The sequence below is a fragment of the Rattus norvegicus genome, chromosome 17 (assembly GCF_036323735.1).
Source record: "Rattus norvegicus strain BN/NHsdMcwi chromosome 17, GRCr8, whole genome shotgun sequence".
Taxonomy (NCBI): Eukaryota; Metazoa; Chordata; class Mammalia; order Rodentia; family Muridae; genus Rattus; species Rattus norvegicus.
The window spans coordinates 13993433-14004860 of record NC_086035.1 but is presented as its reverse complement, the minus strand read 5'-3'; positions in this window follow the sequence as shown (position 1 = coordinate 14004860).

Genomic DNA, 11428 nt, shown 5'->3' with positions numbered 1-11428 from the left:
TATGTAGGCGACTGTGATTAGTCACTGGCGGCTGTGACAAAATATCTGTTAGAGCTTAAGGAGGAAAGGGTCTACTTTGACTCACCATTTGAGGCCACGGTGGTCCATCACGGTGGACGACGCATGGCACAGGAGCAGGAGGCAGCTGACAGGTTCTTCCTACAACAATTGATAATCAAGACAGCCCAGGGGAACCCACAGGCTGATCTGGTCTGGATGATTCCTCAGGAAGACTCCTCTCGGGAGATCCCAGGTTGTGTCAGTTGGCAGTTAAAACTAGCCAGTATGTGCACACACACGCACATAGGGTTTAAACTCTGACATTTTGGTATATATATAAATTAATTCATGGTGATTAAATCAAGCTGAGTGACACAATCACCACCTCACCTCCCTGGCATTTTTGTGATGAGTCACTTGTAGTTTTTTTGAAGTGCACAGTACATTTGTTTTGTAGACATCAAAATATGTCCCTCCTACCAACGCTGTGCTCTTGGTTCAGCCGGACCCCATTTCCTTCCTGCTTGGATACTTCAATGGCAGTAACACTGGAGATCACGTGACATTTGTCATCTCTGTCTGTCACATTTCACGGAGCACAAAGTTCTCCAGCTTCATGCAGGCTGACAGAAATAATACATCCCATTCTTCTAAAGGCTGGGTAGGATTCCATTTCACCTATGTACACCACACTGTCTTTATCCACTCAGAAACTGGTACGAACTTGAGTTAACCCCGTAAGTTGGAGTGCTTACGTCTCTCCCGATTCTGACTTTGGTGTCTCTGGATTCATTCCTACATGTGGGATTACTGGTCCACATAGCCGCTATGTTTTAGCTTTTGAGTAATCTTCATACAGTTTTCCATGATGGCTGTAGCTGACTATCCCTGACTCTGTTCCCTAATTCCTAGCCGTGTCCCTTCTTGTCCTCCATGCACAGGGCAGTTCTTCCCCGGGAGGACTCTAGAGATGAGTTCCCCATTCCTATGGGAGGATCTACAATCAGGAGGAACATTTCACAGCTAATCTTGCAGAAAACCCTGTGAGATCTTCGAGAAGCCATAGCTTAGGCATTCTGCTTAGAAATACCTTTCAGAATTCCCAAAAGAAACAGGACTAAGTACCCAAAGGTTCAAATACATCCGTGTTTGCTCGTGTTGCCCAAGTGATGTTTCCAAGCCCTGGCATTTTCAGAATACGTGAAACTTGTACCCAAATGGCATCTCGGGGGTCTTCTGAAGTCATGCAATTGGGGAAGGCTGTACTCAGGGCATTCTGTGGTTTGCAAGTGGCCTGTGAAGTGGAGCTCCCAGCTGCACATGTCTCAGAGAAGTGGCTGACTTTCTGAGTTCTTGCTTCAGGCATGTAACTGTTCCGTCCTCAGTAGCAAAACACGGACTCCCCGCAGTATCTGACCTTACAGACAGACACAAGCAACTTCTGTCACCACACCAACAAAAACATCTCGCTGGCAAGATATCTGGGGACCCACTGAGCGGTAAAGCAGACGTGACATAGTCACAGAGTGAGACGTGCTCTCCGTGGGCTCACTGTCCTCTGGAGACCTTGGCAATTTCCTAGATTGCACAGAGCTCCCAGTGAGCCTTGTGTGCAGCCTCAGGATGATCCAAAGCTGTTGATATGCGCAAGACAGCTTCAGAGAGTATAGACATCCTCCCCAGAGTCTCTCAGGGCAGACAGAGCACCCAGCAAGGGGTGCTGGGAAGGTTCTGCATCGTACTCTGGGTCTCAGACTCAGTGAGGTCCTTGAGAGAACCATACAGTTGTGCAGTGATACTCTTCCCTTGCAGCTGGCCCACAAGCCATCAGTACACATTTGTACACATAAGAGGGAATACACATATCACATATTATTAAGAAGGTCCTCGGTCAAGAGGTTTATGGGAAGCCCTTGTGAAGCTAGACTGCTCAGAAACATCGTGTGTGTGTGTGTGTGTGTGTGTTTATGTGTGTGTATGTGTGTGTATATGTGAGTGTATGTGTGTGTATGTGTGTGTGTATGTGGTGTGTATGTGTGTATATGTGTGTGTATATGTGTGTATATGTGTGTATATGTGGTGTGTATGTGTGTATATGTGTGTGTATATGTGTGTGTGTGTGTTTTAGTCTACCTGACCATCGCTCTCCAAGGGCTCTCCTGTCTCCACCATCCTAATGCTTAGATTACAAGTGTAAGCCACCATACCCCACTTTATATGTGGGTATTGGGAAAATCCACCTCAGATTCTCACTCCCGCACAGTAAGCACTTCACCAGCTGAGTCATCTCCTCAATCACAGAAACATTTGGTCTAAATGATGACCCAGATGCTCAGATTTGGTGGATGGCCATTCATTCTATGCCCCTTCTCGGTGTTTTCATGGACACCACAGACCACGCCCAGGGAGGTCTTCTAGATGCCATACTGCTGGCACACCACACACGCATGGGTCAGGAAGCTAAGAAGCCAGGGCTTTCCAGGACATAACCCCAGGACTGAGGGCATCCAAGGCTTCTTCATTCACATGCATTGCCCAATTGACCACACAGATGGCGGCAAGCCTGCTTAGGGAACTACCGAGCAAACTCAGGCCATATGGAAGTTCTAGTTCCATACTGTAAGATTCTGTTCAGTGTGCTTCCAGCTGGAAAATGAAAAAGGGAAGACTCACAAGGCATGCGCGGTCATGAGGGTCAGTGAGAGAGTATGGGGAAGGCTCTTCCACACAGAGGCACTCAAGGTCTGGGCCAACTTGAAAGTCTTGGGGCAGAAGGTGAGCAGCCAACTCCAGAGGCCCTGGTGCGTGTGTGAGGTGTGACTAGTGAAGTGTGTGCACTTGGTGTCTGTGCAGAGGACAGCTTGCAGTAGTCTTTCTACCATGTAGGCTCTGGTCATCAGGCTTGGTGTCGAGATCCTTAACCACTGAGCCATGTCATAGTCCTCAACCTACCAGTTCAAAGGTCGGTCTCATTTAGAAACACCCAGAATAATGTCTGGGCAACTCACAGCTCTGTCAGATTGTAAAGACATCACGTTTTTTTGTGTTAGACAAGGCAAGCGTTACAGAGCAAGAGGACTGAAGGCTGCTTGTTTGTGTGCAGGCCCCAGAGCTGTTCTTGTGGGTGGCAGGGGGCAGCCATTTTTCCAGTGGTTGCTAAGGTAATATGGCTGTCTTAGTCAGGGATTCTAATGCTGTGAAGAAACACCATGGCCAAAAAAAGCAAGTTGGGTAGGAAGGAGTTTATTCGACTTACACTTCCACATTGCTGTTCATCACCAAAGGAAGTCAGGACAGGACAAGATCCTGGAGGCGGGAGCTGACGTAGAGGCTAAAGAGAGATGCTTCTTATTGGCTTGCTCCCTACAGTTTACTCAGCCTGCTTCCTTATAGAACCCAGGACCACCCAGCCCAGGGATGGCACCACCCACAATGTTTACAGCCAGATGTTATAGAGGCATTTTCTTTCCCTCCTTTCTGATAACTCTAGCTTGTGTTTCAAATTGACACATGACCAGCCAGCATAGTGGTCATAGACACTGAGTGTGGACATGGACATTAAGTGTGGGCACAGACACCATGTCCGTAGCAGGCGTGAGAGGCAGCTGGCTATGCTGCCATCTCAGTCAGGAAGCAGAGGGGTTGAGGGATTGATGCTGGTGCTTATCCCAGGACCCCAGCCCACCCCTAGGGCTCTAGCTAATGGAATGGTGCCACCCACATTTAGACTGGATCTTCCCACCCCAACCAGCCTAATCTAGATTCTCCCTCACAGACATGCACAGAGGTCTGTCTCCCAGGTGATTCTAGATCCTGTCAAGCAATATTAGCTATCACCCCTTATAGAACTTGCCACTACGCCTCATCTCCTAAAGGTGCCATGCTGAAAGCTAGTCTGGAACCTGAGAGTTTGAAGAGCATTTCCTGATCCAAACATCTCTGTGGTACTTTGTAGCGGTGAATGGGTTGTTAATCTGCTCTGAACTCCCAGCAGGTGATTGATTGCACTTCCTACCACCTGCCATAGTTCTCTAGATCCACGAATGTAAGGACGCTTCCATGCATCGTTATTTTTAATACGCCTTACTAGCTCAAAGCTTAGCCACTTCCAAACCTCCCCGTGGCTAACACACACTCCCCTCTGGTATTTTTGAATTAATATTTGCTAGATCTACTTTTTATCTCTGCTATCTCAGACCCAGGGGCCACTTTCCCAGATTCTTACGTGTCTGCAGGCTTTTAAGTCGATCCTCTTCCCCTCCACACTTGTCCTGAGAATCTAAAAGTCCCGCCTCCGTCTACCTGCCTCGCCATTGGCTGTTGGCAAGTTAATTTCCCAATCAGAGCCAATTGGGGGCAGGTCTTTCTTTAGCCTAACTGTGGAACATTGCAAGCCGGTTTTTTTGGTTAGGACAATTAGCGTGAGAACAACAGCCGCTACAGTACTTGAGCCTGCTAACCTTCAGAATGAGACCATCCTCTCTGTTTCTTAGGCAACTGAACTCAGGTGGGAACTGAAAATCAGCTTCCCTGGCTGCCTGGCCCAGAGAGGCTGGTCTTGGAACTTTATCAAGCCTCCGCCATCATGTGAGCCAAACCCTTACAATAAATCTATATATAGACACATACACCCTTGTGGGTCCGTGTCAGTGGACAGCCAGGCTAAGATACAAGACTGTCTGGGTTTGCTACGGGTCACTTCATGAGAGTATGTGGAACAGAGGGAGGAGCCCCATATCCTGTGGACACGTCTTGCAGGGCAACAGGCATATTCCAGGGCAAGAGCAAAGCCTGAAACCTGGGTGAGGAAGGCTGCTGTATTCGACTACCTGTGCCCATGGGTAGAAGCTTCTGGATCACAGTCCCCAAAATCAACAATCTTGTCAAAGCCCACTGAGAAAGTTTTGTGGACCTGGCATTCTGACTCCTTGGTAAGGTTTGACCAGAGCTTCATAGCAACAGGAATTTCCTGAAATGTAAACACGTTACCTATTTTCTCAGGATTAAATAGAAATTGGTAAGATGGCTTGGTTCTCAGTCTGGGTTTTTTTTTTTAATAGTGCCTATAAATTGAGTTTAATAGTTATTTAATAACTATTCGTTATTAATATGACACAGACAGCCCCCTAATAATCGAGTCAGAGTCCTTTGAAATTTTTAATCAGCCCTCCCACAATTACTGGGGGCTTACCTCTAATCTATTGTTCTATATACGAGACTGTCTACTTCCCCGTCGCTCTCCCCAAGTACCTGCTGTTTGAGTCTTTCCCCAGTTACTTCTGCTCCAGGAGTCTGTCCTGGGGATGTATTTGACTCAGGCACATGCTAGAGATTCATCACATGTAATAGAGACCTCCTGTTCTCTCCATTTTCTTCCTCCTCCTTCTCTCTCTCCTCGTGGTCCCTACCTGTGACCCCCCCAGCCCGGTAACTGCAGCTCTGCCTACGTCTATACTCCCCAGTAAGTGACTATAGCCACTTTTATTTAACCAATAGCTTTAATTTGGGGAGCAATTTACATAGCATCACATGGTGTACATGAAGATCTGCTCATCTATGGAAGGATCTGCTAGTCAGGGGGGCAACCAGATCTTGGGGGGGGACAGTATTTAGCATTTGCATACACGGCACCACCAGACCGCCAGTGCTCTGTGGGGTGTGTGTGTGTGTGTGTGTGTGTGTGTGTGTGTGTGTGTGATATTCCCTATCTGGGGTCAGTAGGTGTGTCTTCATCTCTCTAGAAAAAGTCACACATTTATTATATGAATTCTTTGTTTTTCTTTTCCCCCAAAGGGCTACTGTTTTCTTTTTAAGTCTTTCTCTCACGTTCTTGAATTTTCATAGTAAGCTCACATTGCTTCTCTAGTCTGAACATTCATGGCATTAATAAACCGGGGCAGATGACTAATTAGAGACTATGTTGTGTCACTAGTGAGCAGAGGGCAGGAAACAGAAGCAGAGGTGTGGGTGGGGTCGGGTGGCCTCTAGTGACCAGTATGGTGGCCCAATGACAGCCATGACCCTGAACTTGTGGCCGCTGCACTAGATGCCCCTCATGTAGTATATATTGTCTTAAAGTAAGGATCAGTTTCCTTTTTCACTGCTACATGCAAGGCTATAAAGATGTCTGACCTAGGGCTGGAGTTGGTTAAGAGCACTTGCTGAGTTTTCCTCCCTGAGACAGGGTCTTACTCTGGAATTCAGGATGGCTCCAAGCTCACAGAGATCTGCCTCTGCCTCCCCAGTGCTGGGATTAAACATGTAGGTCGCCACCATGCCAGGTACTTGCTGCTTTTGCAGAGGGGCGGAGTTTAGTTCCCCACACCCAGTAGGAGTAATTCACAATTGCCTCTGCGGGGAGGGGGTGGCACGTGATTCCCTCTTCTGGTTTCAGAAGAGCACCGTACTCATGTGCACAACCCCCCCCACCCAGATACATACACATAATTAAAAAGAGTATTAAGGACTAAATGAAAGTCAGTAATCCTAATATAAACAAGCAAGCCAAAAAAAGTTGTATATGAATCTGCACTTTAGTTCTGTTCGCCATGATGACATTGGAAGCATCCCACGTCGATCCCATTCCGTCACACTGTAGTCACTGGGAACAACTGTTGTGTCAAGAGGGACACATTCCTGACGGTTCCATACAGTAAGGCCGATGAATCTCAGAATCATTATTCTGAGTCAAAGGGGTGAGAAATCAGCCAGTAACAGATTAACAGAAAACAAAACAGAATAACATGTGTGAAGGCATATCAGAGGTGAGTATCCCAACAACTCAATGAAATGTAGGAACTTTAATACCCCCATTCCTCATGGGGGAGAGGGAGTGGTGTGCGTGCCTGGGTGCATGTCCTGCCTGTTCTGAAGTTGCTTCCCCAATCTCTCTCTATCTTGTTTCCTGAGGCATGGTCTCTCAGCTGAACCTGGAGCTCACCAATCCCGTCATGTTGGAGATCCAAGCTCAGGTCTTCTTCCCTCCTGGGTGGCAAGTGTGTCGTCTGCACACACACTCACATACTGGGCCGGGGTGGAGGGAAGCGCATCAGCCAGGCGAGAGGAGAGGTTCACAGTTCCCATCCCTAGAAGCTGCTCTAGTGTGTGAGGTCAGCCTCAGTGAGAGCCACTCTCACTGACATCCTGGATTGTTTTGATTTTCAGTTGTTCCACTGAAAGGAACCCTATTCTTTCTGAAGAGATTGGGGAATCACTGTTTGTCACAGAAGGAAGATTTCACCTTAGGAAGCTGAAACCACTTTCTAAAATGTTCAATGAAGAGCAGAGAATGTATCCAAATATGGACCTAGGAAAAGTCACTTCCCTCATCTTTGGCTTTGTCAGAGCCAAAATAGGGGGTTGGTACTAAACACTGCTCTGAATCCGGTTTCAGTCAACCCTGCAGGAGTACTTCACAAGCTCCCGGGTGCCTGTGCCTCTGTAGCAACCCTCCACGGGAGTCCTCTACCCACATCTCCAATGCAATAAGCACACCCCAATAACTGGAAGACTGAACCCCCTTCCAGAGTTCAGAAGATGCCAAGTATAAGTCCAGAAATAGACACCCTTAGAAGGAGTTACATTGCCAGCATTCTTTTCTTTTACATTGCAGATGTCCAGAACTCTTGCTAGCTCTTGTTTGCAGAACTTTATAGATGGTAATTATACCGAACCATCACTGGTAACAGAACACTAAAACTTCTTGTTTTTCTGGATCTGGTGGCGGCATATCTTGAGCCACTGAGTAAGACTCTGTCTGAAACAAATGGGTATCATGGTAATAACTGCCTATACTTGAGAGATAATAATTAAAATGAATAAAAATGACTTTCAAAATATATCAATTTTTATAAATATGTATTTACAAGGAGGTTGATGACACACTTAAATGCCCGTTTATGATTAAGGTTGTCAGAGGTGCCTCCATTTTTGATGGTCATGGTGGATGTTTCTAGATTGCCAGTCTTCAACCTACCAGACCTCTCCTTCCTCATCTGCCCTTAAAATTGAACTGCCACATAGTTCTAATCGACTAAGGATTAGTGCAAGTCCGGTGACTGTTACTGATTTAAGAATTTGAAAAAGAAATACCATGAGTCCGAGAGATAGCAAGGATTTCAAACTGGCTAAAAGGAGTGAGAACGCAGAGGTTTGTTTCTTTTAACACAGAACAGAACACTGGCTTCCTTTAGCATCTTTGAGGAGTTTGTTAAAGAACCAACGATTCTTTATCCCTGTATCTGAAATGAGTGTGTTTTGTGATTTAAAAAAAAAGGGGGGGGCTGCACTGGAAAGATTTAGTTTCTACTAAATCGTACTTTAAAGAAAATGCCTTTCATAACATTGAATCAACAAACTAAAGGGGCTGAAAGTGAAGTATGGGCTGTGGAGAGGGCTTGGCAGGTGATGGAGCTTGCCACCGACCCTGACAGCCTGAGTTTGATCTCACAGCTCCAGGGTATGGAACACCCTTGCAGGGAAGTCAAGGGGCTAGGTCTTCCCACTTCAGTCAAAGTAAGCAAAACAATCCCTCCACAGACACGCCCCCGGCTAACCCAGGAGCTACCTCACTGGGACTCTAAACCAAGTCCCTGACAGATGACATCACTCATCACAACTGTCGTGAATGGTGCTTGTACTGTAGGTGCAGAGTTCTCTGTTCTCAGGAAAACGGAGTGATTTGAAATTAAGAAGCAAAGACTCTCAGCGTCCCCCTACTGCTCCCAGCGAGTATCAGATGAGCCTCCCTTTGCATTCAATGATGTCAGAGTATTTGACTTCAGAAACTGACTTGCTGACTTGAATTCCTCCCCCCCCCAAAAATTGTAAAATGAATTTTGACTTGAGGTCAAGACAAATTTCCAACAGTTTCTGGAGAGGCCTTGAACACACATTTGCCTTTTTTTTATTTTTTGGAAGTGCCTGCATTTCAACAGAGTTGAATTCTCAGCATTGATGACTCTAAAATCAAAATACCGGTCAACTCTAAAAACTGATAAAGATTTTTTTAAAGCATTTACACCCAGCAGGATCATACATTCGGCTCCGATCGAATACTCCGTGTAAATAGAGACAAGTGCCCCATCCCATAACTGCAGATTTGTTTTTCTTTCAGCAAAATGTCAAAATTATATGCCTACCGAAGAATTGATTTGAAATAAAAGTCTTTATGGCTTATTTTCATTAAGCCTTTGATTTTACACCCATTTCACACAGTCAACACTCAGCTGTTGGAAAGTTTCTCGAGCAAAGAGTGGTAACGAAGGAGAAAGTTTTAAACGCTGCACTGTTTGAATATTTGCAAACAGGGCTGAGACGCCAGCAGGGTGTCGTCCCCCCGTCATGCCTTAATTTGATAATTAAATTCATACAGAATTTCAAAGCATTCATAATTGCCAAAACAGCCTTTTAAATAATAAGGTTGGTTTAGGTCCTGGTTCCCCATTCTCCTGATTCTACCTCTTAGGAGACTCAGGCAAGAAGATTAAGGGTTTGAAGCCAGCCTAGGCTCTATAGCGAGACTTCATGTCAACAAACAAACAAACTAACTAACTAACATTGAACACTAAGGTAATTACCACCGATTTCTAGATTCACCAGAAGCCTAGCATAACCAAGACAGTATTATTTTGGTAACAGAATAGACCAGCAGTTCTCAATCCATGGGTCACAACCCCTTTGGGATAGAATAACCTTTTCACAGGAGCTGTGTACCAGGTACCCTGTGTAACAGATATTTACATTATAATTCATAACAGTGGCAAAATTACAGTTATGAAATAGCAATGAAATAATTTTGTGGTTGGGCGTCAACACAACATGAGGATCTCTATTAAAGGGTTGCATCATTAGGAAGGTTGAGAACCAGTGGTGTAGACCATAAGTGTGTGTGTGTGTGTGTGTGTGTGTGTGTGTGTGTGTGTGTGTGTGTGTGTGCTTGTTTGCTCTAAGGCTTGTGTTACTTTTGACAACATAACTGGATGCTAAGTTCCAAGCAGTCAAATTTTTTAAAAATAATCTCATAGTGCTTACTTAATTTATGAGTTTGTGTTGAACTAAATTCATAACCATCTTTAGCCACATGTGGCTCGCAGGCCATGGGTTGCCCTCATCTAGTACAGAGACTAGAAATACTCGTGCTCGCTCTGTACTGCTGAATGTCTATTGACTACGTTTCAGTGACACCTTGATGGAGAAATGCCACTGTTTTAGGTCCTACAGCAACTGTGTAGGTGACACATGAACACAGCGACCTGAGCTTGGGTTCCTTCGAGTGATGCAGTGTGTGCATGGGGAGGGGTAGATTGATTTTATAGTAAAAAGTCCGAACTTTAGGTAACAGTAAGCGTGGGGGGAGGGATTGGACAACAACATTCTACCACCACTCAGGTGTGGTAGACTGCTGTGCTCTTTTTTTTTTTTTTTTTTTTTTTTTTTTGGTTCTTTTTTTCGGAGCTGGGGACCGAACCCAGGGCCTTGCGCTTCCTAGGTAAGCGCTCTACCACTGAGCTAAATCCCCAGCCCCGACTGCTGTGCTCTTAATAGGAAATTTCAAATTACCTTTAGGTCAACACAAGAAAGGAGAAGCAGGAAAACAATAAGCCATTTAAAAAGCTAAATTATCTTCCAGAAAGCCCTGTGTCAGGACTTTGACATGGATGTGGATATGGGGTGCCAGAAAGCCCTGTGTCACGTGCCAGCCGGTGGACGTGGAAAGGGTGTGCTCGTATCACACGAGGACACAAAGAGCTTTTCGAGATGGTGCAGGTGGCCCTGGGGGATCTGGTCAAGCGAGACTGGGCTGTGACTTGCCATCACACCACCAGAGCCCGAAGGCTCACTTACTGATCAGGCCCACGGAGTAACCCTCGTCTAATGTGGAATGAGACTGTGTGACGCCATCTTACTCTTGGCTAGCTGCACCTTTTCAGGGAGATCACTGTGTAGACGGACCTCAGACTCCATCCACCCTACACTGGGCCAAATTCATCAGCCAGTTCACAAGGTAGGCGCAGTTGCTCCCGTGCTGCTGAGGGAATTGGTCTGCCCAGAAAGTGCCTTGTGCCTCCAGGTCCTGTCTGCCTGGCTGTACACAGGGCAGCAACATATCTGGCCTTGGCACTGTCCCCTTCTGAGGCTGGATAGCTCAGTTGGCAGTGAGGACCTGAGTTCTATCCCCATATAAAGTGCAGGACTCAACAGCTTGGAATGCCAGTTCTAGGGTGCAAGACTCTAGAGTTCTAAGTCAATGAAAGACCCTGTCTCAACAAGCAAGCAAACAAAAACAGAAAATAAAGTGAATGCGTTTGAGGAATTACAAACAAAGCTGTCCTCCGGCCTCCATTAACATGCGCTCACACAAGTGTGCCTGTGACACCAAAGTGTCCGCCTCTGAAACTCTCTCTCTCTCTCTCTCTCTCTCTCTCTC